This window comes from Lactuca serriola, chromosome 5 (genome assembly GCF_051521515.1).
Source record: "Lactuca serriola cultivar US96UC23 chromosome 5, Lser_US96UC23_V15, whole genome shotgun sequence".
NCBI lineage: Eukaryota > Viridiplantae > Streptophyta > Magnoliopsida > Asterales > Asteraceae > Lactuca > Lactuca serriola.
In genome coordinates, this window is record NC_136412.1 from 86141699 (window position 1) to 86151265 (window position 9567).

Genomic DNA, 9567 nt, shown 5'->3' on the forward strand with positions numbered 1-9567 from the left:
AACAGTGGATGAGATGAAAATCTTCGGATGATCATTAGGTTAACGCTTGTATTAGGAGTCGGCCACGGGACTAACCCTTCCTCCAACCTGCTGCTGCTACAGAGGACAATTGGACAATCTTCGGATGTTCATTAGGTTATACATGTCGCTTATTGCGATGGCGTGTTAGTCCTGGTAACCAGGGATAACACTTACATGGTTATATTTTTCCTATTTACTTTATTTTGTGATATATTCACATAATCGATGAGTTAAACTAAGTACTTTTAGTACTAGTCAATAGAAAGGAAAAACTATCATTTTACTTACAAAACGTTTAGGTCTTGGTAGAAGACTATCATATCATTTTCCTATTTGATTTTATTTTGTGATATATTCACATAAACGATGAGTTAGACTAAGCACTTTTAGTACTAGTCAATAGAAAGGAAAAGCTATCATTTTACTTACAGAACATTTAAGTCTTGGTAGAAGACTATCATATCATTTTCCTATTTTACTTTATTTTGTGATACATTCACCTAAACAAAGAGTTAGACTATGTACTTTTAGTACTAGTCAATAGAAAGGAAAAACTATCATTTTACTTACAAAACATTCGGGTCTTGGTAGAAGACTACATTATCATAACAAAACATTCGGGTCTTGGTAGAAGACTACATTATCATAACAAAACATTCGGGTCTTGGTAGAAGACTACATTATCATAACAAAACATTCGTGTCTTGGTAGAAGACTAAATTGTCATTAGAAAACATTCGGGTCTTGGTAGAAGACTACGTTGTCATAACAAAACATTCGGGTCTTGTTAGAAGACTACATCTCAAACTAATAGAAATTAAGGGATTTTCTAGGGCTTTTCATACTTCCATCAACATTTTCATTTACAGGGTTACATGACTTTTAAAACAGCTTTTAGTAAGCAAGACAATGACACTTAAATACTTATGAATTCACCAGTTTTAAAGCTGATACTCTCTTTCAAAATAACTTGTATTCTCAGGTCATCAGTAAACAGGTACGGTGGCCAGGTTTGGAGAAGACGGAGCAGACAAGTCTCGTCTTTTATTTTGAGTGTATATTTTTGGTGTCTTATTATAATGAAAGAACACACATGTATTAAAACTTTACTTATAATGCAATGGATGATGTTGTTGCTTGTTTACTATTTTACACTATTGTGATACTGTACATGATGTCCTCCACCCCGGAACGTTTCCGCCATTCTTGGTTTTGGGGTGTGACAAATTCTACGGGATGTAATTACATTTATTACTATAAAGTACTTGAATCAGTTAGCTGGGGCAAAGTCCTTAGATCTAGGGTTTAATTGTGGATCTTCGCATTTCAAGCTACCAGTATAAAATTGAGCATTGGATGAATGAGCGTCTATGAATTAGTTCATTACTTTACAACAGAAAAACCCCTTTAGCTGTAAATCCGAAAAATCTTAAACCTAAACCATAACATGTAATGCGACAAGATGCAGGTCAACTTAAATTGAAAAAGAAAATAGACATACTTGAAATGGTCTTCCAATTGGTGGAACAAGAACAATAGAACCAGGAGCCGATCGGAACAGAAGCAAGAATATGTCTCAGGCAGAATAAGTGAAACCCTCGGTCACACTGGTCACACAATAGGAGCTCCGATCCATAGTCACCTGACCCACATTCCTCACATCTCACAGTTAGAGAAGAACAATTGAAGAAAGCATGAGTGAGAACGAAGATGACGTGTGCATCGATTCAGTTGCTAAGGTTTCTGTCCTTGCCGCTTGTTCTAGCACTTCAAGTAAGAGCATTACAGAGAGTGTCCATGGGGTCGTTGTCAAAAAGGGTTGATTAGGGTTACGGTTTTAAAAGACAATGGGTGGAGAAAACTAAGTCAATTGTTACCTTAATTATAGTAAATTATCTGTGGAAAGTAATTATCAAATTACCGATTTACCCTTATTTATTTATTGAATTATTTATTTTTATTTTAAATTTTGATTGACCGACATTTATGCATACGATAACAAAATACTTAGTTTAAACAAATGAACCTATATATATATATATATATATATATATATATATATATATATATATATATATATATATATATATATATATTATAAATATATATTATAAAAGGGAACCCACGTTAGGTATTAGGTGAACTAAAGAATTCTTTGATAATGTTATAGAAACATCTCTCTCTCTCTCTCTCTCTCTCTCTCTCTCTCTCTCTCTCTCTCTCTCTCTCTCTCTCTCTCTCTCTCTCTCAAGTTTTCATGTTACTTCTCAGATTTTCTCTCCCCCATTTTAAAAAGTTACTCCCTCTTGCATAAATTTTCTATGTCTTTTAAAAAAATTAGTATAAAAATGTTGCCCACATTCTACTTTGGTGGCAAATCGGGCCATCATATCATGTTTTTGTCTGACACGACACGACACGATAATGTTTTATGTAACACGAACACGACACGACATGATGTCGTGTTTTTTTAACTAACACGAAAACGAACCGATTAAAAAAAGACAAACACGACACGACACGACAAAGATAACATAATAACAAAATTAGTTTATTTAATTAATATTTAATAATACATAACACGAAAAACACGACAAATAAATGTTAAATCATATCAATTTCGTGTCGAATTTTAAACACGAACACGACACGACACGACATCGTGCTTTTTACACTTAACACGAACACGACATAAACACGAATTTAAATTTCATTTTCGTCCCAATTTCGTTTTGTGTCCTGTATTTTTGTCGTGTCGTGTCAATAATTGTCACCCCTGCTTTCTTACATTGATATTGTTTGGGAAAAAAATTAAAAAAAAAAAAAAAAAAAAAAAAACCTAAGAAATCACGTAATTTACTCTCAGGAGGATATTATAAATATTCAATTAGTTTACTGGAATTATTCGGACAATGACAATCTATTATATATTTGGTACCTACCTTTCTAATTAATATAAATTTGTTTGTGTGACTGTGCCATGAATAAAGAAATGTCTGAAGACTGTGACGAAATAATATATCAATCCTCTCTTTTTGTTTGGTTAAATGACAAAGAATGTATAGATTCTCTTAAGTCGCTCCAAGTCGTCCATATTACCAAATCTATTATATTATTTTTTATTTTTATTCTCTCAAATTATGAATCAGTCATACCCATTAATATGTAGTGCAAAGAAAAAATTATGTTATTTATCCTAGGCTTCATTTTAGTCAGGTAGTATCTATTAGAAGATTACAACCACATCAACGATTGTTTTTCAAGGCGAACCTGGAGAAATAGGTACCCTTACGCTTTACAAGTAAGCTTATTGCTTACTCAAGTTTGGACAACTTGAAGAGAAAGGATCCTTTCATTATCCATCATAGACATGTATTGTAGTAATATAGATGTTGAGTACGTAGGGCGGGAACAAAAGTGAATGATATCAAAACTTCCAATGTCAACTAAGACCACAGTACATTCTTAATATGTCATTGTATTGTGTAGGTTTGTTTGGATATTTTCGGTGACAAAACTTCCATGAATCATAAATATGCATCATCAGTAAATTGTGACCGATCATGCATGTCACATACTAATAACGGGATTTAGTGATGGATTTTCGATGGCCCTAATAACAAAGGATCTATGTTTTTTTTTTTCTAATTGATTGCAACATACAATGAATGTCACGAATCCTAATGAAACCCTAGTATAATCGAAATACAAGAATTATTGTTACATGTCTTTGCTTTGTTGAAGTAAACAAACCACTTCAATCTCGTGTTTGTTGGTCTTGAAAATCTAACACCAAAAAGATGATGCCTTTAATGGTTCACACCCTAAAGCATAAACCCAAGAATGAGGAAGAGAGAGGAGACATAAGGGAATTTTCATTCATATGACTTTTGGTAATGTCATGAACGAAACTTGCAAGCCAAGTGGTCATATTTATATCTAGGGGTCACAAGGATAAACATTGATTTCAATTTTACTATAATAATATTTTAATCTATTCAATTTCTTATCCCTAGTAGTAATCAGAAATATTCCAGAAACCCTAAAAGGCTCCAAAAAATTGTCCAACCCTAGGAATAATCTAGAATTGCTTATATTGTTCAAGGATTGAACAATTACAATTTAACTCTTACACTTTTAATTAATTTCAATTAATACTAAATTATTTTCAAATTAATTCTGATTAATAGTTAATCAATTGTTATTTATTTATATTAGTTTTTTAATTCTATAAACTAACAAAACAATTATTTAATAATTGACCTCATATTAATTTATTAATCACATAATAAGTCATGAAATCAACTATATATTTCCAATTAATATATTAATCGCATAATATATTAATAAATTATTTTCCCATAATTTTCAATTAGTTTATTAATCATATAATAATCTAATAAATTATGATTTTCTCTCCTAATATAATTTGTATCTATTTTGGTCATTAGGGCAACCCAAGAATACACCAATTTAGATATGAGCTTAGACGCCTTAATCTAACAGTCTCCCACTTGGATAAGTCTATAACTACAATTGCATGCATAACCTTGAAATAAACTGCCATAAGTGCTTTCCAAAGCCACTGCCGAAATCTGATTTAAATCAAATGTTGGGCCTAAGATAAGTGATCAACTATTCTTTGGTTCCATAAGATATCTTATAACCAGAGTCATGGATTAAATGATCAACCTCATGTTTATTTGTTTGTTTCTCAATTTCTCGATTTGTCGATCAAATTTCACACTACAAAATTGAATTTATCAGTTCAGTTCATACCAGGTTTAGTTCTTATAGATCAACTTAAATCACTAAGGGGCCCACAAATATCTCTTTTCCTATTGAGGAAAAAGGAACAATTAAACTTTTACTATATAATCATTCATTTTACTCACCAAATAATGCATGAAATTACACTTTATAGCACCCAGTTACAAGACACATTGGAGTAAACCAATGCATAACTGATTTGCAAATTATGACTTATATATATATATATATATATATATATATATATATATATATATATATATATATATATATATATATATATATAGGTTTAGGTTCTGTGGAAAATAAAAAACCATAAAAGTCATAAAAATGCATAAAAAATATTTAGAGATCACAAATCTTTTTTTTTATACTTTATATATATATATATATATATATATATATATATATATATATATATATATATATATATATATATATATATATATATATCTATAAATTGCTACATTTTCATTAAAATCGTTGAAATTTATTTTGAAAAAAAAAATCGATTTATTTTTTCAGCGAATTTGTAAAAATACCTGCGATTTTTTGGTAAAAAAAGTCAAAAAAAAAATTGTCGTCTCACCTTAACAGGTGAGAGAAACCTTAATCTAGATATTACCATCTATGAGAGAGAGAGAGAGAGAGAGAGAGAGAGAGAGAGAGGATAACATTGTATGTTTTAGTGCATTCTTGGAAGGAGTTTGAGGAACAAAAGGCTTGGAACGAGAAGGAGCACTTGGATCCAGTATTCTATCAGTGTTAGTTGCCATTTGGAGGTAAAAAGTTATCAACTTGACCATTTGTTCGTTAGATCTTTTCACTAGGGAGTTTATGGCCATTTCCATCTTCTCTTTGAGTCCTTTAGTTGTTTGAGCATGACTTGAAGATGAGACTTCAGATCTGGATAATACTAGCTCCCTTGGGCCTAAAGATTCAAGCTTTATCAAGCTATTGGCTAACCTTCATGCATTAAACCCTTTATTGAGCTTTGGGTTAGCAAACTTAGCCCTAGATGCCATGCATGGACGTAAAGCTTGCAGCTTTACATGTTATCTCAGCCTTAGAAGGCTAGATGTATATTATGGGCCTTAGTTATGCTTAAAAACATCTGAGTGAGAGAATTGACTGAAGGGAATCGACGAGTTGCTAAGCCAACTCGATGAGTTAGTTAGGGTTTTCCCCAATAGTCTGGACGCGTTACAAACTCAGCGAGTTGGTGAGAAAACTCGGCGAGTTGAGTTGGATTTTCCTGATATCTTAGACAAACGTAGGAACTCGACGAGTCGCAAAGATGCACTTGACGAGTTGGGTCAACATGGACTGTTGACTCGAGTGTTGACTTTCGCTGACTTTTAGGGTTTGGTCAAGTTATGGATTATGTAGACCATGGAGGGGTAAAATGGTCTTTCACCCTTTCTGAGAATTATAAAAGGGGTTAGCTTAACATCTTTAGATTTATTGTTATAAAGTATTAACTAAAGATTATTATGATATGTAGGTGGAGTCTAGACCGATCGTTGAGTACAAGACCTACTTGCTTACGTACGAGGTGAGTCTTCTCACTATACTTACCTGAGTGGTAATACTATGTGACCGGAGGGTCTTATTTGACTTACTGACCGAAGGGTCTTATGTGCTTATACCGAGTTATGTGACATCATGCATTTTGTTTTTGTGATTTATGATGTATATTATTTTTTTTTGCTTATTGAGTTAGGACCGGAGGGTCCTCACTGAGATACTGGACTGGAGGATCCAACCCAAGTTGTGAAACCGGAGGGTCTTCACTAAGACACATGACTAGAGGGTCCTTATCGAGCTATATCCATGAGAGACTAATTATTTGTGTGTGGTATTTTGGGGAACTCATGACACTTCGTGCTTACAGTGTTGTGTGAAATGTGTTTTAGGTATCTCTTAGGACCGTAGGAAGGCACCGACTTGATTGTACACACAGGCTTGAGACAATATTTTGAGGATTCTGGGATATTGTCAAACATTTTGTTGTCATGTGGTTTGAACAACTTATAAAATTGGGTTTTTAGAAATGCGAGATTCTGTTTTATGTGGTTTTAAAAATGAAAAAATATATTTGAATATTTAGAGTGTTCCAAGTTGGTATCAAAGCCTTGGATTAAGGGATTCGGATGTACTCTCGGGTATGTTTGGACGCAAACTGAGGATTTGAGAAAAATTTCTAAAAAGAAATGATTTTTCTGAAATGAGTAAGAGCTTGTATGAGAAACCAGATGAAGCAGTGTATACAATCAGCCAGAGCCCCAACGGTGATTTCCCAAAATACCATATCTTGTTTATATTATGAGATACTTATGAGATATTAGAGTTGCATGCTAGAGGATAGGCTAGGTCTTTCAGTAATTTAGAGCAAGATTTGCCTGATTCATGAAGCCTTAGCCTAGGGGATGCTATTGACTAATATTATTTTCTATTTCCTCAGTATGCTGAGTAGGAGTATTTAGCAGGAATATTTTAGAGAGAGCTTTGAGTCGAGGAGTAATCTGGGAGAGATTGGTAGATATGCATTGAGAAATCTACTGAGAGTGTAGTTTGATATCCGAGAGGGATAGAGTACTTGTGAATTCCGTTCCTAGGAGGAGGACTAGGGGCGACTATGGGTTGGTCTGGAAGGTAGTATTGGGCCCGTACTACTTGTAACATCCAGTAATTCCATGTATCAGAATTTGAGTATTTTTTTATTGGGGAATAAGGAGACTCGGCGAGTTGACGCCTCAATTCGTCGAGTAGGATCGCATTTTCGGGACCAGTTTAATGAAGGGACTCGACGAGTCGGGTATTTGGACTCGCCGAGTGGCGCTGTCCAGGAAAACCCCAATTGTCCGGGTTTGGGACCTATTTAAAGTCCCTTATGGCCTCCAGTGGCCGCCACCTACACCTTTGAGAGACTCCTATCGAACCAGAGAGCTGAGAGAGTGAAGAAGAGCCATTTTGGAGCATTCTTGAAGTGGTTGTGCAATGGAGTAGTCATTTCCAGCAAAGGGAGGTCAAGGGGGTGTCGATTCAGAGCTTCTGAGCCTGTGTCTTCACCATAGAGGTATCAAATCGTTCTCTCTTTTCTGTTTTGGGTAAGATTGGTGATTTTAGGGTTTTCTAGCTTCTTTTATGGCTTGATTTGTAGAGTATAGTGTCCCATTGAGTGTGAAGTCATAGATTTGGACCCAAAGAGGTCCAGAGAGTCCCTTCCATACTGCTTTATGCATTCTATTTGGAGTTTTGAGCTAGGGTTGTTATGTAATGAAGGGTTTCACCCAAATGAGCTTGTAGAACCTTGCATGAGTGCCCAAGGTTCAACCTTTTCGTGGTTATTGGCTTTGGGGGAGTTAGATCTATGGGTTTGTGAAGCAGATCTGACCTCAGAAGGTCAGATGAGGGTTGTCATGGGAGCAACTCGCGCGAGTCCATAAGCAAAGTCGAGTCGGGGTTGCCCCGCGTTTCGTTGCTGAGTAACTCGACGAGTGGAGAGGGGACTCGTCGTGTATAAGAGGTTTAAAAAGGATTTAGAGAACCCGCATGGACTCGCCGAGTCACTCTTGTGTACTCGCCGAGTCTGGTCAGTGTTGACCGTTGACTTGAGTTGTCTTATGTTGACTTTGGGAGTTTTGGTCAACAAAGGTAATAGAGGTCAGGGAGGGGTAAAATCTTCTTTTACCCATTACCTGACTAGAGAGGGAAAGAGTAATCACCGGTTAATTAGAGTTGGTACTTCGAGGATTAATTAGAGATATTTGCCTTATGTGTTAGGCGGTGGCGAGTCCGAGGTTCGCATGTGCAGATAATTGCTTTCTGATTTCCAGGTGAGTCTTCTCACTATACTTTACCTTGAGTAGGTAACCAGAGTTATGTGGAAGAGTATTTGTATGTTGTGTATGTTATGTGTTGTACTGCATTATTTCTATGTGATTTATGCTGTGCATGTTTACAGAGTTAGAACCGAAAGGTTCCCAGAGTTAGAACCGGAAGGTTCACAGAGTTAGAACCGGAAGGTTCACAGAGTAGGGTCCACGGAACCACAGAGTTATAGCCTCGAGTGGCTAATAGGTGTTACGTGTGTGGTATTTTGGGGATCTCACTAAGCTTCATGCTTACAGTGTTTTGTGTTATGTGTTTCAGGTTTTCTCTCAGGATCACGGGACGACACCGGCTCGATTGTACACACCAGAGAAAGAGTCATGTTTTGAGAATCCTGGTTTGTTATGCAAGTGAAAATGGAGTTATGTTTTGTAATACGATTATGAATAAGATTTTAAGCAAAGTGTTTTTAAGATTTAAACGATTATTTTTAAATGAAAATTTGTTTTGAAATTTTCGGTGTTACAAGTTGGTATCAGAGCCTTGGTTTGAGGGATTCGGATGCGCCTTCGGGTAAATCTGGACTCAAACTGAGGATGTAAGAAAAGTTTTCAAATAAATAATTTTTTTAAAGCGAGTAAGAGTTCAAAGAGAAAGCGAGAAAGAACAGTGTGTACAATCAGCCAGAGCCCGAACGGTGATTTCCCAAAATACCCTTTACTTTTGTGTTATGAGATATTTTTGATGCACTTTATGAGATATTATTGCATGCTAGAGACAGGCTAGGTATTCCATATCTTAGGACTAAAGTGGCCTGATTTGTGATGCCTTAGCCTAGGAATTTCTGTTATATGCGATGTGCTTTTGAGTATGTGATGAGTGAGAATATTTAGTTGGAATCCTTTAGGGGATTTGAGTAGACGATTGATCTAGGGGAGACAC